The 24,948-nt window shown below is 33.4% G+C and overlaps 1 pseudogene; it reads left to right on the top strand.

The window, feature by feature from the left end:
- Positions 1–1,666: 1,666 nt before the first annotated feature.
- Positions 1,667–17,815, top strand: LOC128161607 (uncharacterized; annotated as a pseudogene).
- The last annotated feature ends 7,133 nt before the right edge of the window (positions 17,816–24,948 follow it).

The following is a 24,948-nucleotide window of genomic DNA, read 5'->3' as shown; positions in this document are numbered from 1 at the left end:
AGAGGCCAAAAATGGGAAAACATGACAGTAATGGTTATTGACCATAATCCTCATTGGACATACGCGGTGGGGAAAAGGAAGGAAAAATTCTAGATGCACAGACTCAAATCATTCAGACCTGTTGGCATGAACAAGCAAATTGACCTCATTAAAATGAACGTCTTATACCCTAGCATCACCTGAAACCCATATTGTAATTTTATCAAATTTTTCAACTGCGCTTCTTTCAACTACTAGTTTCCTTTATAACCTTATATTTGTTGAAAAGTATTTTTATAATATCTTCATTTTTGATTTATTATTTTTTTCCTCTCTTTTTAATCAAATTTCTACCCATAATAAACTTAATTAAAAAATTCGGATCCAAACCATAAGCGCCGTACCAGTTAACAACGGGGGTTTACATTTTTCTTTATTAACTCTGACGTCAATTTTAATTAGCTAATTAACTCAATAAGACGTAGGTTGGCCATTGATTACTTTAGAGCGATAAGCTGCATTGCCAACACCTTCTCTAAGACTGCGATTCAAAACTAGTTTAAAATGTAGTTTTTCTGATTATAGTTTCTTTAGTAGTTTTAGTTGTAGTGCTAGATTTTGTCTTCTTTGTTTTGACCCATGGCTTAGAATGTGTATATTAGATCCAAAACTTTCAAGATGCCTAGTGTTGTTTGTTATATATATATATATATATATATATATATATATATATATATATATATATATATATATATATATATATATATATATATATATATATATATATATATATATATAGTTTTAAACTTGGTCAATTGTCTGGTCAACTGCAAATTTATGAGCTTGTTGTTGGGTCTTTGTTTAATTGTCGGGTCTTTTTTGAGCTGTTGGGTCATCGACCCAACAATTATAGACCCGACAATTAATCGTAGCTCTATTTCCTTACAATCGTAAACATGTGTAAAATGAACTGTTTGTCTGTAACCCGAACTGTTGGGCCTTAATTTCCCGTGAGGGTCACATATTGTCATTGTCCAATCAGAAGTCGCGTGAAAATGGCGCGAAATTAGATGCGGAATGAACCGAAATTCACCGAAGACCCACGAAGTGGTTGCCACTATGATGCAGAGGTATATATACATTTTTACATTTACACTGCTTTAATAGGGTCCAATGGAATTAATTTTGTAATATAAATATAAACACTATCAAAGATTGATATATTTGAAAGGTATAATGTCGTTGAAAGGTATAATGCTGAAGAAACATTCGTTTTTATTGGAGTTCGAAATTCCTCTGCCCAACTGAATTGTCTTGACTATACCTAAAAAGCACAGAAACAATTAAGGATTTTAAAAGTGTTAAGGTTATATTCTCCATTCTTTATAACATTCGAGTGTAGTGCCTGTATGAACCGAACCAGGTCCGTAGGAAGGACTTTCACTTTGGAAGGGGGGGGGGGGTGGGGGCACAACCATACATTTTGAAAATGATTTTCAGTTGGGGGGGGGGCACAAAATTCCTTGACTGACAAAAAAATAACCCCCAGAAAAGAAGGTCATCAGATGTTATTATTGAGGGGGCACAAGCATATAAAAGCTATTGTTTTCTCTCTGCACATCAGCTGATCAACGCACACTTTTTTTCTTTTGCTTTCAGAAGAAACAACAAACGTAAAAAGCCTCTAATGGTGGCCAAAGAATGCATTGAAAGAAAAAGGGATTTAGAATTCCTCAAAAAAATTTGGAGTTTGTGATGAGATACGTAAGTACATGTAATAATACACCTGTAAGTTTCATGTACATGGGTTGCTCCTGGTTTATATTTATTATTTTTTCTCTGAAAGGTATTCTTTGCATTTATTGATAAAACTCTGGTGAATGAAGTGTTGATATTTTGCCAAAGTTAATTGATCCTAGGTACATAAACACATTTTTCATATAAATATTAAAAAAATACTTGTTTGTTTGCTTTAGATTTAAACACTCTTGAAACAAATCTGAAACAAATTGATACAGTAATGAGTTGTTTCACTTCTATTTAGATTTAAGAAATAGTCTGCAATTTTGTGAATGTTGCAGAATAATTAACCCCCAAGGTAAAAGATGATGTTTGAAATATTAAAACTAAGGCATTCGCTGAGACTTTTATATTTCAAACAACATTTATAGACCTCAGAGGTTATTCTGCATCATTCACGACAACAAGGACTTTATTTCTATTCTACTTACAGCTCTAAAATAGGAATGATCGTTTCCTCTATAGAGAACAAAACAAACAAAGGCCACTATGTCTGGATTACACAATGTTTCATTTAACACTAGAGGATCAATTTGTTTTTACTTGCATCGGATGCAGACGATTTTAGCTTTTGTTGGGTTAGAAATATTCTTTATGACATGTATTTATAAATCTGTTTGTAACATATATGAATTATCTTTTATGAAAGTAAATTTCAGTTGTCTACTTCATTGCTTCAAAAGTAAAATCATGTAGTGTATTAAATATTGTGAGGAGGTCAGTGGAACAGCCCAACTTTGCTATAAAAAGTGACATTTATCAGCTGTTTTAGGCAATACAAACTCATTAGACTGCAGAAGACAATGCATCGATATGGTCAAAATAAGAATTAGATTCTACAGTGAAAATTCATACCAACTGTATAGAATAAATATGTGTTTCTAATGTTATTATTTTTTTTAATTATTATTTTTTTTATGAAGTTTGTCATTTATTGGTGAATAATAGGGATGGGACAATCCACCGATGCACTGATGCATCATGGTATTTATTTTGACGAATTTGGATCGATACATTTACCATTAATACAACGATACCTAAGCAACCTTTTTTTTATTTTCCAAAAATATTTGAGCTTCATATATCAGCTATTTTTAGTCCGCTCGCCTAATATGAAAGTACAAAGATGGCCAAATCGGCAAATACCTCATAAAGTAGTCAAAACTGTTAGGAAGCTAAATCTGGAGTGTGGACAACTTTTGGATTACTTGTTTATGAAAAAGTAGTGGATACGAGACTAAAAAAATGTGTAAATTGTGCTACTCTTATTTTAAATATAATAAAACAACTTTGGACATGCGGTAATACATCAACAGATTGAATAAATTTTAAACCATTATTCATGTTTTCATTTAGTTGCAATGTATCGTGATATGTATCGTATCGCATCTCATGTATCGTGATATTTACCAAATCGGCTAAGTACAGTATCGTCCCAGCCCTAGTAAATAATGTCTGCAGCATTTCTTTGATCTTGGCAATAGCTGTAGTAGAAATGAAAATTATCACTAGCTCCTTCTTAGATTCTGAAACGTAAATTTGTTTATCTCTGATGTTAAAATTCTTTATTTTTTGCAGACTGGGGAGTTGTAACAGAAAAACCTTTATGTTAAGGGGATTTTATTGCAGAATACAGGGGCAAATTATGCATAGAAGAACCAATTCAAAGGAGAGTGCTTACAAGTTTTTTCACAAGAAGACCAAGTACTGGTAAGTCAGTTTTGTACTAGTAGGTAAATATAGATGCTGAGTTGTTTTTTTTTGAGGCAGTAAGTGGCTGACAACCTGCCCTGTAGACTGTAAAAAAACAATTAATGTTTATCACTCCTTAGATAATGAGCACTGATTTGAAAACATTTTCAAAACATGTATGTTATTTTCCTTTTAAACAAAGTCGAAGGGATCTAGTAACTTGTGTTTTAAAGTAAGAAAGTGTGTCCATGTGTAACAGGAGTAAAGATTGACATGAGGTTCAATGTTCTCTTGTGAAGGGATTCTACACTTATGGTGCCCATGTTCAAAATTAGAATTCACACAATATCAAAAATACTTTCAAGGACTAGCCTAGACCCAAAATGTAGTGACACTTCACTTTTCTTTTCAAAGCAAATTAAAAAGAAGCTTTGAAGATCAGGGAGACATGATGCGCAAATCCACTAGGGCATGTGTCTCATGATTGTCTGATTCCAGTTCATTTTGTGATCAGGCAGGTCGATTTCCAGACAGACTTGTCTGATTAGCAAGAGAATCGTGTTACCTTCGAAGAATATTGTGAATATGATTTTTAAAAAATTAATATTCCACAGAATTTCTAGCCACTAGCTGTCATAGTTTTGAAATGATGCCATCAGGGTTCAGTCTCTTTTCACTATAGATATTGTTAATTGACAGTGGTGATCAAGACTAAGTTGCAGACAGTAATACAGCATTTTCCAATTGTAAAGTTTAGAAAAAGCATTTTGATTACGGTGGCTAATGCACAAATTTTTTAGGGAGTTAAACAAGCATTAACAAGAGTGAAAGCTTTTGATTGTACGTGTCATAAAAACGAATGACTCTAAAACACAAACTTTATTGACATATATTTCTTATAAAGGAAGGTGTTAACAACAAACAGTATGCATTATTTGCACTAAAGTTGGAATCTAAAATATCTGTTTTACCGGCTCCACTTGCCGATAAAACTCGGTTTGCGACTGTTAAATCAACATTAATGGTTGAAAATAGCAAATGAGAATACTTTGTTCCTAAATGTTTTGAGTTACAAATTAATGTTAAATATTATTATCGATATACATGTATCTTTAACTCTTGAAAATTCTTTATATATGTTCAGATTTGGGCAAGTTAATTAGGAATTCTGACAAGTAACATTAATGGGGTTGGAAACTTGATGGATGGACAAGTGGATATATTTCATGATCAGTGAAAATGTTGGGTCTAGAAATATATATTGCTGTTGGGTCTAAGACTCTTGGATATGTGTATGTACATGTAGCACAGTATTATTGGGTCATAAACATGTGACAGGAAGTGGCATGGAAAAGGAAAATGGAAGAAGAAAATCTCCTTGCAGCTCTCCTTATAACGGAAATAATATCATCCATTTTCTTGCTTTTCATTTGTGTAGTTATCCTCTATGTTAGTGTGAGATGGACAAGGTTATTCCTTTCATGGAATACAGACATGCAGTAAAAAAAGGTATATGTATCACTAATAAATGTCTTAGTATTCTGTCTATGCATCTGAAGGCTTTTCCATGCCCTAATGTTTATCTGATGTATGTGAATTTTTCACATAATTGCCTAAAGCATCAGGCAAGTTCAGGATAACTTTTTCTATAGTGTGAAACTAAAGATTGAAAGCTAGACAACACTATATTTAGGGTGTGCAGATTGTTATCTGCATTTTAACAACAGTTAGCAAAAACAATTTTACTGATGATTAGCTTTTGGTTTGTCTTAAATGTACCCCCATAATATAGGGTCCATGTTCTTGAGAGATAAGAATAGAATTGGTAATTGATACATTAAATATAGGCCCTATAGTGTGGTCTGACACGTGTGACCCAATAATTCAGATACATGTTCTCGACCTTTTTTCATCGCAAAACATTACTCATTTTGATTTAACTTTCTGACAGAAAATCTCTATTTGGAATATGATTATGTATTGTAGAAATGAGATCTGATGAAACACAGGGTGACCAAGGAGTTTTCAGCATCAGAGAGAAAAACCAAAGATATGTATCAGCAACCTGCATAGAAAACCCTGGGGTCTACATAGAGACAGACAGATATGGCTCTAGAATAACCAATGAAACACTCATTGAGGATCTTGGCAATGGTAATGTATTTGATACATTTGTATGATTCACAATATTGTCTAACTATTAGGCCCATGTTTCTCAGCAAAAATGTCTACATGTTGATGATTAGCAATTGGTTTTTCTTAAATGTAACACAATATTATAGGGTCCATGTTCTTGACATATTAGAGTAGAATTGGTATTTGAAATATATAGGCCCTATAGTGTGGTCTGACATGTGTGACCCAATTGTTCAGATACATGTTCTAGACTCTTTTTTATTGCAAAACCCGAGTCATTTTGTTTTTCACTTACTGACAGTATATATGTATCTAAAATATGATTACATATTGCAGAAATGAGAACTGATGAAACACAGGGTGACCAAGGAGTTTTCAGCGTCATAGAGGAAAACCAAAGATATGTTTCAGCAACTTGCACTGGAGAGCCTGGGCTCCACACAGAGAAAGATAGTCATGACTCTAGGACAATCAATGAAACACTCATTGAGGATCTTGGCAATGGTAATGTATTTGATACATTTGTATAATTCACAATATTGTCTAACTATTAGGCCCATGTTTCTCAGCAAAAATGTCCACATGTTGTTGCTTAGCAGTTGGTGTTGTATTAAATGTCTCTCCATTTAATAGGGTCCATGTTCTTGACAGGTTTGAAAAGTATTGGTAATTGATGCATGTAAATGTAGGCCCAATAGTGTGGTCTGACATGTGTGACCCAATAGTTAAGATACATGTTCTAGACTCTATTTTATCACAAAACTTGACTCATTTTGTTTTAACTTTCTGACAGTGTATATGTATTTGGAATATGAATACATATTGTAGAAATGAGAACTGATGAAACTCAGGGTCACAAAAGAGTTTTCAGCATCAGTGAGGAAAACCAAAGATATGTATCAGCAACCTGCATAGAAAAGCCTGGGCTCTACAGAGAGAAGGATAGTCATGATTCTAGGATAACCAATGAAACATTCATTGAGGATCTTGGCAATGGTAATGTATTTGATACATTCATGTGATTCACAATATTGTCACACTAATAGGACATTATTTTCACCGAAAATTTCCACATCTGGATGCTTGGAAATTGGTTTTATCTTAAATATTTGTAATATATTTGAAACATTCATAAGATTCAAGACATTGTCTAACAATAAGGCCCATCTTTTCAGCAGAAATGTCCAAATGTTGATGCTTAGCAACTGGTTTGTCTTAAATGTATCCCCATATTATAGGGTCCATGTTCTTGACAGATTAGAATAGAATATATAGGCCCAATAATGTGGTCTGACACGTGGGACCCAATAATTCAGATACATGGTCTAGACCTTTTTTCATCGCAAAACATTACTCATTTTGATTTAACTTTCTGACAGAAAATCTCTATTTGGAATATGATTATGTATTGTAGAAATGAGATCTGATGAAACACAGGGTGACCAAGGAGTTTTCAGCATCAGAGAGAAAAACCAAAGATATGTATCAGCAACCTGCATAGAAAACCCTGGGGTCTACATAGAGACAGACAGATATGGCTCTAGAATAACCAATGAAACACTCATTGAGGATCTTGGCAATGGTAATGTATTTGATACATTTGTATGATTCACAATATTGTCTAACTATTAGGCCCATGTTTCTCAGCAAAAATGTCTACATGTTGATGATTAGCAATTGGTTTTTCTTAAATGTAACACAATATTATAGGGTCCATGTTCTTGACATATTAGAGTAGAATTGGTATTTGAAATATATAGGCCCTATAGTGTGGTCTGACATGTGTGACCCAATTGTTCAGATACATGTTCTAGACTCTTTTTTATTGCAAAACCCGAGTCATTTTGTTTTTCACTTACTGACAGTATATATGTATCTAAAATATGATTACATATTGCAGAAATGAGAACTGATGAAACACAGGGTGACCAAGGAGTTTTCAGCGTCATAGAGGAAAACCAAAGATATGTTTCAGCAACTTGCACTGGAGAGCCTGGGCTCCACACAGAGAAAGATAGTCATGACTCTAGGACAATCAATGAAACACTCATTGAGGATCTTGGCAATGGTAATGTATTTGATACATTTGTATAATTCACAATATTGTCTAACTATTAGGCCCATGTTTCTCAGCAAAAATGTCCACATGTTGTTGCTTAGCAGTTGGTGTTGTATTAAATGTCTCTCCATTTAATAGGGTCCATGTTCTTGACAGGTTTGAAAAGTATTGGTAATTGATGCATGTAAATGTAGGCCCAATAGTGTGGTCTGACATGTGTGACCCAATAGTTAAGATACATGTTCTAGACTCTATTTTATCACAAAACTTGACTCATTTTGTTTTAACTTTCTGACAGTGTATATGTATTTGGAATATGATTATGTATTGTAGAAATGAGAACTGATGAAACTCAGGGTCACAAAAGAGTTTTCAGCATCAGTGAGGAAAACCAAAGATATGTATCAGCAACCTGCATAGAAAAGCCTGGGCTCTACAGAGAGAAGGATAGTCATGATTCTAGGATAACCAATGAAACATTCATTGAGGATCTTGGCAATGGTAATGTATTTGATACATTCATGTGATTCACAATATTGTCACACTAATAGGACATTATTTTCACCGAAAATTTCCACATCTGGATGCTTGGAAATTGGTTTTATCTTAAATATTTGTAATATATTTGAAACATTCATAAGATTCAAGACATTGTCTAACAATAAGGCCCATCTTTTCAGCAGAAATGTCCAAATGTTGATGCTTAGCAACTGGTTTGTCTTAAATGTATCCCCATATTATAGGGTCCATGTTCTTGACAGATTAGAATAGAATTGGTTATTGACAGATATAGGCCCAATAATGTGGTCTGACACGTGTGACCCAATAATTCAGATACATGGTCTAGACCTTTTTTCATCGCAAAACATTACTCATTTTGATTTAACTTTCTGACAGAAAATCTCTATTTGGAATATGATTATGTATTGTAGAAATGAGAACTGATGAAACACAGGGTGACCAAGGAGTTTTCAGCATCAGAGAGAAAAACCAAAGATGTGTATCAGCAACCTGCATAGAAAAGCATGGGCTCTACACAGAGACAGATAGTCATGGCTCTAGAATAACCAATGAAACACTCATTGAGGATCTTGGCAATGGTAATGTATTTGATACATTTGTATGATTCACAATATTGTCTAACTATTAGGCCCATGTTTCTCAGCAAAAATGTCTACATGTTGATGATTAGCAATTGGTTTGTCTTAAATGTAACCCCATATTATAGGGTCCATGTTCTTGACATATTAGAGTAGAATTGGTATTTGAAATATATAGGCCTTATAGTGTGGTCTGACATGTGTGACCCAATAGTTCAGATACATGTTCTAGACTCTTTTTTATTGCAAAACCCGAGTCATTTTGTTTTCACTTACTGACAGTATATACATGTATGTATCTAAGATATGATTACATATTGCAGAAATGGGAACTGATGAAACACAGGGTGACCAAGGAGTTTTCAGCGTCATAGAGGAAAACCAAAGATATGTTTCAGCAATTGCACTGTAGAGCCTGGGCTCTACACAGAGAAAGATAGTCATGGCTCTAGGACAATCAATGAAACACTCATTGAGGAGCTTGGCAATGGTAATGTATTTGATACAATTGTATAATTCACAATATTGTCTAACTATTAGGCCAATGTTTCTCAGCAAAAATGTCCACATGTTGTTGCTTAGCAGTTGGTGTTGTATTAAATGTCTCTCCATTTCATAGGGTCCATGTTCTTGACAGGTTTGAAAAGTATTGGTAATTGATGCATGTAAATGTAGGCCCAATAGTGTGGTCTGACATGTGTGACCCAATAGTTCAGATACATGTTCTAGAATCTATTTTATCACAAAACTTGACTCATTTTGTTTTAACTTTCTGACAGTGTATTTGTATTTGGAATATGAATACATATTGTAGAAATGAGAACTGATGAAACTCAGGGTCACAAAAGAGTTTTCAGCATCAGTGAGGAAAACCAAAGATATGTATCAGCAACCTGCATAGAAAAGCCTGGGCTCTACAGAGAGAAGGATAGTCATGATTCTAGGATAACCAATGAAACACTCATTGAGGATCTTGGCAATGGTAATGTATTTGATACATTCATGTGATTCACAATATTGTCACAATAATAGGACATTATTTTCACCGAAAATTTCCACATCTGGATGCTTAGAAATTGGTTTTGTCTTAAATATATTGGTAATATATTTGAAACATTCATAAGATTCAAGACATTGTCTAACAATAAGGCCCATCTTTTCAGCAGAAATGTCCAAATGTTGATGCTTAGCAATTGGTTTGTCTTAAATGTATCCCCATATTATAGGGTCCATGTTCTTGACAGATTAGAATAGAATTGGTAATTGATAGATATAGGCCCAATAATGTGGTCTGCCACGTGTGACCCAATAATTCAGATACATGTTCTAGACCTTTTTTCATCGCAAAACATTACTCATTTTGATTTAACTTTCTGACAGAAAATCTCTATTTGGAATATGATTATGTATTGTAGAAATGAGAACTGATGAAACACAGGGTGACCAAGGAGTTTTCAGCATCAGAGAGAAAAACCAAAGATGTGTATCAGCAACCTGCATAGAAAAGCATGGGCTCTACACAGAGACAGATAGTCATGGCTATGGAATAACCAATGAAACACTCATTGAGGATCTTGGCAATGGTAATGCATTTGATACATTTGTATGATTCTCAATATTGTCTAACTATTAGGCCCATGTTTCTCAGCAAATATGTCTACATGTTGATGATTAGCAATAGGTTTGTCTTAAATGTTACTCCATATTATAGGGTCCATGTTCTTGACATATTAGAGTAGAAGTGGTATTTGAAATATATAGGCCCTATAGTGTGGTCTGACATGTGTGACCCAATAGTTCAGATACATGTTCTAGACTCTTTTTTATTGCACAACCCGAGTCATTTTGTTTTCACTTACTGACAGTATATACATGAATGTATCTAAGATATGATTACATATTGCAGAAATGGGAACTGATGAAACACAGGGTGACCAAGGAGTTTTCAGCGTCATAGAGGAAAACCAAAGATATGTTTCAGCAACTTTCACTGGAGAGCCTTGGCTCTACACAGAGAAAGATAGTCATGGCTCTAGGACAATCAATGAAACACTCATTGAGGAGCTTGGCAATGGTAATGTATTTGATACATTTGTATAATTCACAATATTGTCTAACTATTAGGCCCATGTTTCTCAGCAAAAATGTCCACATGTTATTGCTTAGCAGTTGGTGTTGTATTAAATGTCTCTCCATTTCATAGGGTCCATGTTCTTGACAGATTTGAAAAGTATTGGTAATTGATGCATGTAAATGTAGGCCCAATAGTGTGGTCTGACATGTGTGACCCAATAGTTCAGATACATGTTCTAGAATCTATTTTATCACAAAACTTGACTCATTTTGTTTTCACTTTTTGACAGTGTATTTGTATTTGGAATATGAATACATATTGTAGAAATGAGAACTGATGAAACTCAGGGTCACAAAAGAGTTTTCAGCATCAGTGAGGAAAACCAAAGATATGTATCAGCAACCTGCATAGAAAAGCCTGGGCTCTACAGAGAGAAGGATAGTCATGATTCTAGGATAACCAATGAAACATTCATTGAGGATCTTGGCAATGGTAATGTATTTGATACATTCATGTGATTCACAATATTGTCACACTAATAGGACATTATTTTCACCGAAAATTTCCACATCTGGATGCTTGGAAATTGGTTTTATCTTAAATATTTGTAATATATTTGAAACATTCATAAGATTCAAGACATTGTCTAACAATAAGGCCCATCTTTTCAGCAGAAATGTCCAAATGTTGATGCTTAGCAACTGGTTTGTCTTAAATGTATCCCCATATTATAGGGTCCATGTTCTTGACAGATTAGAATAGAATTGGTTATTGACAGATATAGGCCCAATAATGTGGTCTGACACGTGTGACCCAATAATTCAGATACATGGTCTAGACCTTTTTTCATCGCAAAACATTACTCATTTTGATTTAACTTTCTGACAGAAAATCTCTATTTGGAATATGATTATGTATTGTAGAAATGAGAACTGATGAAACACAGGGTGACCAAGGAGTTTTCAGCATCAGAGAGAAAAACCAAAGATGTGTATCAGCAACCTGCATAGAAAAGCATGGGCTCTACACAGAGACAGATAGTCATGGCTCTAGAATAACCAATGAAACACTCACTGAGGATCTTGGCAATGGTAATGTATTTGATACATTTGTATGATTCACAATATTGTCTAACTATTAGGCCCATGTTTCTCAGCAAAAATGTCTACATGTTGATGATTAGCAATTGGTTTGTCTTAAATGTAACCCCATATTATAGGGTCCATGTTCTTGACATATTAGAGTAGAATTGGTATTTGAAATATATAGGCCTTATAGTGTGGTCTGACATGTGTGACCCAATAGTTCAGATACATGTTCTAGACTCTTTTTTATTGCAAAACCCGAGTCATTTTGTTTTCACTTACTGACAGTATATACATGTATGTATCTAAGATATGATTACATATTGCAGAAATGGGAACTGATGAAACACAGGGTGACCAAGGAGTTTTCAGCGTCATAGAGGAAAACCAAAGATATGTTTCAGCAATTGCACTGTAGAGCCTGGGCTCTACACAGAGAAAGATAGTCATGGCTCTAGGACAATCAATGAAACACTCATTGAGGAGCTTGGCAATGGTAATGTATTTGATACAATTGTATAATTCACAATATTGTCTAACTATTAGGCCAATGTTTCTCAGCAAAAATGTCCACATGTTGTTGCTTAGCAGTTGGTGTTGTATTAAATGTCTCTCCATTTCATAGGGTCCATGTTCTTGACAGGTTTGAAAAGTATTGGTAATTGATGCATGTAAATGTAGGCCCAATAGTGTGGTCTGACATGTGTGACCCAATAGTTCAGATACATGTTCTAGAATCTATTTTATCACAAAACTTGACTCATTTTGTTTTAACTTTCTGACAGTGTATTTGTATTTGGAATATGAATACATATTGTAGAAATGAGAACTGATGAAACTCAGGGTCACAAAAGAGTTTTCAGCATCAGTGAGGAAAACCAAAGATATGTATCAGCAACCTGCATAGAAAAGCCTGGGCTCTACAGAGAGAAGGATAGTCATGATTCTAGGATAACCAATGAAACACTCATTGAGGATCTTGGCAATGGTAATGTATTTGATACATTCATGTGATTCACAATATTGTCACAATAATAGGACATTATTTTCACCGAAAATTTCCACATCTGGATGCTTAGAAATTGGTTTTGTCTTAAATATATTGGTAATATATTTGAAACATTCATAAGATTCAAGACATTGTCTAACAATAAGGCCCATCTTTTCAGCAGAAATGTCCAAATGTTGATGCTTAGCAATTGGTTTGTCTTAAATGTATCCCCATATTATAGGGTCCATGTTCTTGACAGATTAGAATAGGATTGGTAATTGATAGATATAGGCCCAATAATGTGGTCTGCCACGTGTGACCCAATAATTCAGATACATGTTCTAGACCTTTTTTCATCGCAAAACATTACTCATTTTGATTTAACTTTCTGACAGAAAATCTCTATTTGGAATATGATTATGTATTGTAGAAATGAGAACTGATGAAACACAGGGTGACCAAGGAGTTTTCAGCATCAGAGAGAAAAACCAAAGATGTGTATCAGCAACCTGCATAGAAAAGCATGGGCTCTACACAGAGACAGATAGTCATGGCTATGGAATAACCAATGAAACACTCATTGAGGATCTTGGCAATGGTAATGCATTTGATACATTTGTATGATTCTCAATATTGTCTAACTATTAGGCCCATGTTTCTCAGCAAATATGTCTACATGTTGATGATTAGCAATAGGTTTGTCTTAAATGTTACTCCATATTATAGGGTCCATGTTCTTGACATATTAGAGTAGAAGTGGTATTTGAAATATATAGGCCCTATAGTGTGGTCTGACATGTGTGACCCAATAGTTCAGATACATGTTCTAGACTCTTTTTTATTGCACAACCCGAGTCATTTTGTTTTCACTTACTGACAGTATATACATGAATGTATCTAAGATATGATTACATATTGCAGAAATGGGAACTGATGAAACACAGGGTGACCAAGGAGTTTTCAGCGTCATAGAGGAAAACCAAAGATATGTTTCAGCAACTTTCACTGGAGAGCCTTGGCTCTACACAGAGAAAGATAGTCATGGCTCTAGGACAATCAATGAAACACTCATTGAGGAGCTTGGCAATGGTAATGTATTTGATACATTTGTATAATTCACAATATTGTCTAACTATTAGGCCCATGTTTCTCAGCAAAAATGTCCACATGTTATTGCTTAGCAGTTGGTGTTGTATTAAATGTCTCTCCATTTCATAGGGTCCATGTTCTTGACAGATTTGAAAAGTATTGGTAATTGATGCATGTAAATGTAGGCCCAATAGTGTGGTCTGACATGTGTGACCCAATAGTTCAGATACATGTTCTAGAATCTATTTTATCACAAAACTTGACTCATTTTGTTTTCACTTTTTGACAGTGTATTTGTATTTGGAATATGAATACATATTGTAGAAATGAGAACTGATGAAACTCAGGGTCACAAAAGAGTTTTCAGCATCAGTGAGGAAAACCAAAGATATGTATCAGCAACCTGCATAGAAAAGCCTGGGCTCTACAGAGAGAAGGATAGTCATGATTCTAGGATAACCAATGAAACACTCATTGAGGATCTTGGCAATGGTAATGTATTTGATACATTCATGTGATTCACAATATTGTCACACTAATAGGACATTATTTTCACCGAAAATTTCCACATCTGGATGCTTGGAAATTGGTTTTGTCTTAAATATATTGGTAATATATTTGAAACATTCATAAGATTCAAGACATTGTCTAACAACAAGGCCCATCTTTTCAGCAGAAATGTCCAATTGTTGATGCTTAGCAACTGGTTTGTCTTAAATGTATCCCCATATTATAGGGTCCATGTTCTTGACAGATTAGAATAGAATTGGTAATTGATAGATATAGGCCCAATAATGTGGTCTGACACGTGTGACCCAATAATTCAGATACATGGTCTAGACCTTTTTTCATCGCAAAACATTACTCATTTTGATTTAACTTTCTGACAGAAAATCTCTATTTGGAATATGATTATGTATTGTAGAAATGAGAACTGATGAAACACAGGGTGACCAAGGAGTTTTCAGCATCAGAGAGAAAAACCAAAGATGTGTATCAGCAACCTGCATAGAAAAGCATGGGCTCTACACAGAGACAGATAGTCATGGCTCTAGAATAACCAATGAAACACTCATTGAGGATCTTGGCAATGGTAATGTATTTGATACATTTGTATGATTCTCAATATTGTCTAACTATTAGGCCCATGTTTCTCAGCAAAAATGTCTACATGTTGATGATTAGCAATTGGTTTGTCTTAAATTTAACCCCATTTTATAGGGTCCATGTTCTTGAAATATTGGAGTAGAATTGGTATTTGAAATATATAGGCCCTATAGTGTGGTCTGACATGTGTGACCCAATAGTTCAGATACATGTTCTAGACTCTTTTTTATTGCAAAACCCGAGTCATTTTGTTTTCACTTACTGTCAGTATATACATGTATGTATCTAAGATATGATTACATATTGCAGAACTGAGAACTGATGAAACACAGGGTGACCAAGGAGTTTTCAGCATCATAGAGGAAAACCAAAGATATGTTTCAGCAACCTGCATAGAAAAGCATGGGCTCTACATAGAGACAGATAGTCATGGCTCTAGAATAACCAATGAAACACTCATTGAGGATCTTGGCAATGGTAATGTATTTGATACATTTGTATGATTCACAATAGTGTCTAACTATTAGGCCCATGTTTCTCAGCAGAAATGTCTGCATGTTGATGATTAGCAATTGGTTTGTCTTAAATGTAACCCCATATTATAAGGTCCATGTTCTTGACATATTAGAGTAGAATTGGTAGTTGAAATATATAGGCCCTATAGTGTGTTCTGACATGTGTGACCCAATAGTTCAGATACATGTTCTAGACTCTTTTTTATTGCAAAACCCGAGTCATTTTGGTTTCACTTACTGACAGTATATATGTATCTAAAATATGATTACATATTGCAGAAACGGGAACTGATGAAACACAGGGTGACCAAGGAATTTTCAGCGTCATAGAGGAAAACCAAAGATATGTTTCAGCAACTTGCACTGGAGAGCCTGGGCTCCACACAGAGAAAGATAGTCATGACTCTAGGACAATCAATGAAACACTCATTGAGGATCTTGGCAATGGTAATGTATTTGATACATTTGTATAATTCACAATATTGTCTAACTATTAGGCCCATGTTTCTCAGCAAAAATGTCCACATGTTGTTGCTTAGCAGTTGGTCTTGTATAAAATGTCTCTCCATTTTAAAGGGTCCATGTTCTTGACAGGTTTGAAAAGTATTGGTAATTGATGCATGTAAATGTAGGCCCAATAGTGTGGTCTGACATGTGTGACCCAATAGTTCAGATACATGTTCTAGAATCTATTTTATCACAAAACTTGACTCATTTTGTTTTAACTTTCTGACAGTGTATATGTATTTGGAATATGAATACATATTGTAGAAATGAGAACTGATGAAACTCAGGGTCACAAAAGAGTTTTCAGCATCAATGAGGAAAACCAAAGATATGTATCAGCAACCTGCATAGAAAAGCCTGGGCTCTACAGAGAGAAGGATAGTCATGATTCTAGGACAACCATTGAAACATTCATTGAGGATCTTGGCAATGGTAATGTATTTGATACATTCATGTGATTCACAATATTGTCACACTAATAGGACATTATTTTCAGCAAAAATTTTCACATCTTGATGCTTAGAAATTGGTTTTGTCTTTAATGTATTGTTAATGTATTTGATACATTCATATGATTCACAATATTGTCTAACAATAAGACCCATCTTTTCAGCAAAAATATCTACATGTTGATGATTAGCAATTGGTTTGTCTTAAAGTAACACCATATTATAGGGTCCATGTTCTTTACATGTCAGAATAGTATTGGTAATTGATAAATGCAGGCCCTATAGTGTCGTCTGACATATGTGACTAAATAGCTCAGAATTATGTTCTTGACTCTTTTTTATTGCAAAACATTACACATTTTGTATTTACTTACTGATAGAATATCTGTATCTAAGACACGATTACGTATTGTAGAAATAAGAACTGATAAAACACAATGTGATCAAGAAGTTTTTAGCTCTAGGATAACCAATAAAACACTCATTGAGGATCTTGGCAATGGTAATGTATTTGATACATTTGTATAATTCACAATAGTGTCTAACTAATAGGCCAGAATTTTCAGCAAAATGTCCTTATGTTGATGCTTAGCAATTGGTTTTGTCTTAAATGTAACCTCATATTATAGGGTCTATGTTCTTATCAGGTTAGAATAGTATTGGTAATTGATGAATGTAGGCCCTATAGTGTGGTCTGACATGTGTGACCCAATAGTTCAGATACATGTTCTAGACTCTTTTTTATTGCAAAACCCGAGTCATTTTGTTTTAACTTTCTGACAGTATATCTATATCCAAGATATGATTTCGTATTGTAGAAATGAGAACTGATGAAACAAAGGGTGACCAAGGAGTTTTCAGCATCAGTGAAGATATCCAAAGAGATGTATCAGCAACCTGCAAAGGAATGTCTAAGCTCTACACAGAGAAAGATAGTCATGGCTCTAGGATAACCAATGAAACACTCATTGATGATACTCTTCATTCTAAGTCTATTGGTTTTGTGTCAACAAGAAAATACTGTATATATGACGAAGTTAATGCCTTTTGTTATGCAAAAAGGATTGATTATATGCCAGTGTATGATGATTATGAAGGAATTTTTCGAATTTATTTATTCTCATCGAAGAAAGCTTTGCAGACCATTGAATTTATTGGAAGAAGAAATTTAAATGCAGTGTTTGTAAATTTTGTATGATTTAGCTCAACATGAAGGTAACTAATTAGATTGATAAAACTATTTTCTGAATATATTTTGGAAATTGTACTGCTATTTCTGTCTTAGTCTATTGATTTTTTTTTTAATTTTAAATCAATCAGCGAGTGAAGATCTTTTTATTGGGCTCATGCTTTAATTATTATGCTACAAACTGGTGTGCAACATGTAACACTTGCATGACATACTGGAAGTTTATCAGATAAACACTGACAATAAAGACCACAGGAATGATGTGTTCGTCAACAATTGAGAAATAAACATGATATTTTAAATGCTAGGCTAAATTGATAAATATTCAATCGAATGCATATGGAACTTAAAAGAAATGGAATTAAGAGAAGGGTAAACTTAAACAATTTTCAAAGACATGATACATGATGTCAACGATATTAATGTTGTTTCAGGTATCCAAAAACAAAAATGACCGTATGCAGAACTTTACAAAAAGTTTTTTTTTTTTTCAATTATCAGATTTGTTGATTTTTTTTAAAATTTGTTCCTATGCACTTTGACTCTCTATGGAAACCATTGTGACATAGCTACAATTTTAGAAGCTGACCTGGATTATCATGTACTTTACTGTACAATGTAACATTTCTATGAATGCATATTGGATTTTGTGATATACACTTTTGAAATATTGATTTTTAAAAAATACGTTTTCAGCTAATACATATTAGTTTAAGTTTTACTTTTATGCACCAAGTAGTAATAAATGAAATTATCATTCATGTTGTTATTTTTGATTAACACGACAGGCAGATAATCCAGATATCCCCCCCCCCATTTTTTTCTTAACAAAAATGTCTGTGTCACATGAGCCTGCAGTGCACAGGAAATACTACATGTATGAGAGACAAGTAACCAGAAATAAATAATTTCTGAATTGTTTGACTGTACACTTTTGGAATAATATTTTGCTCTTAATAGTACTGGCCATGGGACTGAAGAGTTCGTGTTATTCTAAAGTGTCCATATGACTATATAAAACATTTTTAATTGATGATAGGAAAGATTTCTCATGTACACCAATAACATATTTTTGCAGCCCAGTTCAAAGTATTTCGTTGTGGAGGTCTCACCTTATCGACGTAATCTTACCTCGCCATGTTACTCGGTTGCGATGAAATTATCAAATTTTAGACAGTTTTTGCAAGCCAAGAGAATATAGATATTGCATAGACCTTCCCTACGGTACCAACAATTTGACCTTCGAGTTTGACCTACTTTTGAAAATTTTATCCTTGGCCATAACTTTAGAACGGTTGGTACTTTAGGGTTTTCATATTTCACATGTATATTCCTTAAGGTACCTCACTACACCTACATCTATACTTTTTAAGACACAACGTCACAAGATGGCGATTTAAATGTTTTGTTAAACTGTTTATATCGTTCAATTGGGTTGTATATCGTCGTAGCTCACTGGTTAAAGTATTGGGCTTCTGAACGGCAGATCATGAGTTTGAATCTGCTGGGAGCTTTTGTTCATGTTAACTGGATTAAAGTTTTGAAAATGTAATTTTTCATCCAAAATTGCACATTTTTTTGCCTATTAGACTTTAATACTTTTTACCCATTATGATATCTGTCATAATCAAGTAATTTTTCTGCTGATTTGAGAAAATATTTCACGGTGTAGTGAGTCACCTTAATTGTGATAGGTCAGGTACACGAACTTTTATGGAAAGCATTTTTCACATGACAATGTTTTCGTCGAACCCATTCTCCAATTGAATGAATCGCAAAGCATGGCGGTCTACTACATGTTTACGATTCAATAGCGACATGTGGTTCTCGTTGGTTTACTGCATAATATTTACTTGGTCCCCGGAAAAACCGTACAGCTTCTTTATTTTATAAGGCTGACATCGAACGTAATAATTGCGCACCTTAAATGTTTTTAAAGTAATGCACAGTTTCTTTTTTTTAGCTAATGTATTTTTAATAATTGGGTCAACGATACAAAACTATGATGTAAATGCAAAACCATATAAACAGTAACTGTTGTAAGTTAATTTATTTTTAAATAATATAATCATAGCTTTCAAGAATGGCAGAAATTAACGGAAATACCAGTATAAATCGATCATAACTTATTAGACCCACCAACTGATTTCGGAATATATATACAATTTTCAACAATAGGGTCCAAGACCCAATTCTACAGTTTAAATGCAATAGGCATATATACAGTTGGTTAACAATTTAGTCTCGTTTTTATGCTATACATAGCTTCCTGACGTGCATTTGGATATTATCAATCTGATCCCGTCTTCGCATAACTACAGATAACAATTGGCCCAATAATTCATAAATACAGAGCAGACCCAATAAATAAGCAAGTTTGAGTATATATATATATATATATATATATATATATGGGTGTGTGGGTGTGCGTGTGTTTTAGCCATCATTTTAGTTAAAATATATTTGACCCACAGTTAACGTTGCTCATTTCTGCCTTTCACTGGAGATTACGTTTTCTTAAAGTTTGGTTATGTGCAATTATAGATATAATTATAAAACCAGTTTATAAATATTGATATTACTTTTAAACAAATAAGGTCATTGTTAATGGATTTGAACACGTGACCAACCCGTATTAATCCAAAAGGGTATCTTATATCTTTTATTTATATTTATATTTCCAATATATATATATTTATATATACGTCCAAATTGAGCCATTTGAAAGTCTAGCGGTTTCATTATTAATTTCAGGAGTTTTGAATTTTTACACTAGAAGGTACATTTTCTTTCAATATTTGCTCTAAAATTCAAAAGTTGTTCAAATCTCATGAAAATACACATATACCATCTAGAACATGTGTGTATATAAAGTACCCAGATATAGACTTTTATCTTGTTTCAATAAATAAATAACGACTTCAACATTTTGGCATATTGCTAAGATTTGGTCAAAAATGATGAAAACTGGCACATTTTCTAATAGTTTTTTTTTTAATAAAAAAATGAGTCTGCAGCCGTCGCCCATAACAAAATTAATGTATTTTATGTAATGTCATATGTTAAAGTTATGATGTGAGTTTCATCGTGGGCGACAGCTGCGGACATATTTTACTTTTTAAAAAATCACTAGGAACTGGTGTCTTGTGCTCAGTTTTATGAAAATTACGGGAAAATGCACTGTTTATGACGTAACAATTAACCTTGTAAAAGTCTAATTACGTACTGGGTATACTTTGTGTAAATAAACGTTACATTTCAATCGTTTGCTATATTTAAAAATCACTCTAAAACAGGACAAAATATGACTGAAACTGTACCTTGTTCTTTCCTGAAGTCTAAAATGAAATCGAGTTTGAATGGACCTTAAAATAGTCAATTTTTAGTTTTTAGGACATTCAGTTGCCTCTTTAAGACATTTGTTTGTCTATATATATATATATATATATATATATATATATATATATATATATATATATATATATATATATATATGAAAGTGGGTTCCAGAGGTCGTGAGCTGAGGCTCTTATATAGTGAATTTCCCTGTGCTTTATGTATGTCTATATTCTTCATTATGTACAGGTATTTGTCAATTTTTGAGTTACTGCAATGTTTGTGCTAATTATATGTATATATCTATTTAATATGTATCGTTTTGATTATTTCAAATTGTCGTTTAACTGTATCTTAAACGACCACCTGTATCTTAAACGACCGTGTAGTGAGCGACAAGCGCGCTAGGTCCCGTTTGTCATTTAAAGCAAGATTTTTGTCTTGCCTAGATATTCGGGTGTTTAGTGCTGTGGCCGCTCAATGGTAGGAGAGTGAGTTTCAGCGGTCGTAAGTTCAAGCCCCGATATAACTTGATATGGGTCCATATTATCACATATTGACCGTACAATAATGTCCATAATAGTTATATTATATAATAACTTGCAGCGTAGTTATATCTGTCATGAAATCCGTCTTTAGACAAAAGAGTTACGGGGTTTTACATTATGACTTAAAATAAAATGCAATCCTTTAAAATAATCTAAAAAAACGTCAATTAACAATTTAAGCTATTGTTAATTTGATAATTACCATTTGCACATTTCATTATTTACAGATCAATTTTTATAATTCCTACACACTCTAAGAATTATCCTCTTCACAGTAACTGCGCTACTGCTCTTTTGCAGGGCAAAATGACATATTTTGGTGAAATATGACGTAACTTCAATTGTTTCATTTGCCCTGCAAGAGAGCAGTACCGCTTTTATCGTGAAGGGGTCCATAAAAGGGAAAGGCCGATCTCGTTGCACAGGTAACTATGACGTCATCTGCCTCTTGATGACGCACTTAATGGAACAGAATAATATATCAACGACTTAACGAGGCCGGGTCTAATTTGTTCTGCCCTAGATTTTTTAATGTATTTTTTTTACATGAATTTCTACTGATATAATTATTATTTTCAGATAAAAAAAAATAAGACATTTTCCACACCGTTTGTTTAAGGGGTCATCTCAAAGTTTGTTAATTTTTAACATAGGACCCTATGGGATTTTGCTTGAAATGTGTCAATTTTGCACATTTTTTACATTTTTTTTAAACTTCTGCCCTAGGGATTTCTTTTTCTGTTTTACATATTAATTTTTTTGCTAAAAGGCATCAAATGGTCAAATAAAAAAAACCTTTTACCTCCTGGTTTGTTCCAGGGGTCTTATCAAAGTTGTTTTTTGTATGCCCAATTTTCCAGATTTGTCGGATTATGGCTCTTTTTTATTTGACTAAGGCGGAAATGGGGATCTTTATAGTATTATTAAAACGTTCAGATATTTCTAAGTAATAAATTAATATATAACATCATATATTAAGGGCCATTTATACATGTATAAAATACATGGTAACTGTCCTGAAATATATGAATTAATATATATTTAGGAGGGTTAAGAAAACGTAACAGAGGGCTAAGCTTGATAAACCCTCTTCACGTTTTCGACCCGAGCCGAAATATAGCTTATACCTAGAGACATTTATGTTTATTTCACAATATAATATCAATTTTAAGCATCAAACAAGCTATTTCAACAAATTTCGCTGAATATCTGCAGTTAAAACTATCACGCCATGGCGTCAACAAAGCAAAAAGATGACGTCACAATACAAATGAAACGCTGCGCGAAAGCGTGCGTACTCCGTATGTACTCGGCCTCGTTAAAGTTACTGATACTCGATCCAAGTAAACACTAAGCTAAGAAAAAAAACCCCAAACCATATATCATCATTGTACACATATTTTCAATTGATATTTTATATATAAGTTAATAGGATAGCACACGTCAATAATAAGTTTAAAAAATATTGTACTGGTTAATTTTTCTTATAAAGTTATTTAAATTTTATAATGCATTTTCCATAAAAAAAATATTACACTCTGTTCAGTCGTTGATTACATACGAGAGACTTTAAAACATTATCTAATGAATATTTAAGTCGTTTTCTGTAGCTTCTGAATTTTTGTTCTTGTTATTTATCCACACAGCTTATCTTGATGTACTCGCTTGATTCTCAATTATAAAATTCATTCTCTGTCGGTCAACACCAAAAAAGAAAACTTTCTTTTCAATTACGTTGAAAACAGTCAGAATATTTTAGAATATATTACTGTTGTCAAAAAAAAATAACAAGAATAGTGTACTTACCTGTCTTTAACCTCTTTATCTTTTTTCTGTTTTTCCACATGGAAACACCAAAACAAAGTACGACTACTATCAAAATCAATGCGAGAATGATTATGACGGTAAAGTTATCTTCATAAACTATTGTTGAACTGTCTGGCGGGAGCCTTGCTTTGTTTTGCAGTTCTCTAAACCTATCAATATATAACAAAATTATTGCTACATAGGACGTAGGTTGTGCTAATTCATCAAATATTTATATTGAACACATTTCTAATTTAAGTCTGGTATTTTATATATATTTTTTAGGACAATAAGTATTATAAATGAAAACCTCGAATACGTTTTATGTCAGTCAAACTTTGGTCACTCGTCGAATCTGATAAATATTTTAAATTTCATTTAATTAATACAGAAATCAATTCTGTTCATTCCAAGCACAATAAGGTAAAGATACGCGTAAACTTCTCAACAGATATATGAAAAAATGTTTAAAAAACGATGCACCTATTATTACAGAATATTTATAAAAAGTTATGTTATTATGATACATATTTTATATTTAATGAAGCAGCATAGTAAATGCCACTTTGTATGATACTAAGTGTGGTCCTCTGAATTGACCGCTGCTATGTACAGTAAACACGGTTATTGCGAACACGCTTATAATGAATAAACGCTTTCACCGAAGTTATTTTCATTCCTCGTGACTATATTATCTTGTAAATTTGACAGATATAATTTGGACATTCGCTTAATATTCTAATTATCAATTGATTTATTTTATAGTTTTTATCAAAAAAGAAGCACTTTTTAATGAATTAAACATTCTCATGATTTACAGCTCGGACAACGATTCCCCGTTTGGGGCCTTTCCAGGTGTATCGGGTATTTCTATCGACTTGAAATCTACTAACCATAGCCTGTCTGATATCATAGAAAATATGGTTAAAGAGTCAGAAATGAAGTTATGGTTACTTCAATTGGAAATGAAAAAAAATATTGAAGAAGAAATTATAACGGACGTTAAACAATCATTGCTTAAAGAAATCAAAGAAAAAACTATATTTGAGATCAACACAGCGGTTAAAGAAGAATTAGAACAAAAAATTGAAACCAAAACAAATGATAATGTCAGTAAGAAACTCAAGCACAGGCGCTAACTTTTCATTTTTGAATGCGTGATTCAATATTTGACCTTCGTGTTAGATGTTTTGTGTTTGTTTACGTTCATGCATGAAAGGTACGTGAGAGTGAGCGAGAATGTGTTTTCCTTAAAAATTCAGTGATGTGTTTTCTGGAAGCATCTTGTATTGGTAAGTTAATGTGTAAACTGCTTTAAATATTGTATTCATTTCATTTTGCACAATGCAGTTTGATTTTTGTACAACAATTTATTTGAAACGCACACAGCAGGATCCGCCCGGTTGCCTACTTAGTTAAACTAAACGTCGCGCGCTCATTCTACATTATGGCGTCATGTTTCGTACGTAAAACGTACAAGTTTTGT

The sequence above is a fragment of the Crassostrea angulata genome, chromosome 8 (genome assembly GCF_025612915.1).
Source record: "Crassostrea angulata isolate pt1a10 chromosome 8, ASM2561291v2, whole genome shotgun sequence".
Classification (NCBI taxonomy): domain Eukaryota; kingdom Metazoa; phylum Mollusca; class Bivalvia; order Ostreida; family Ostreidae; genus Magallana; species Magallana angulata.
The sequence above is the reverse complement of the archived record's forward strand: the minus strand, read 5'-3'. Positions and strand labels throughout refer to the sequence as shown.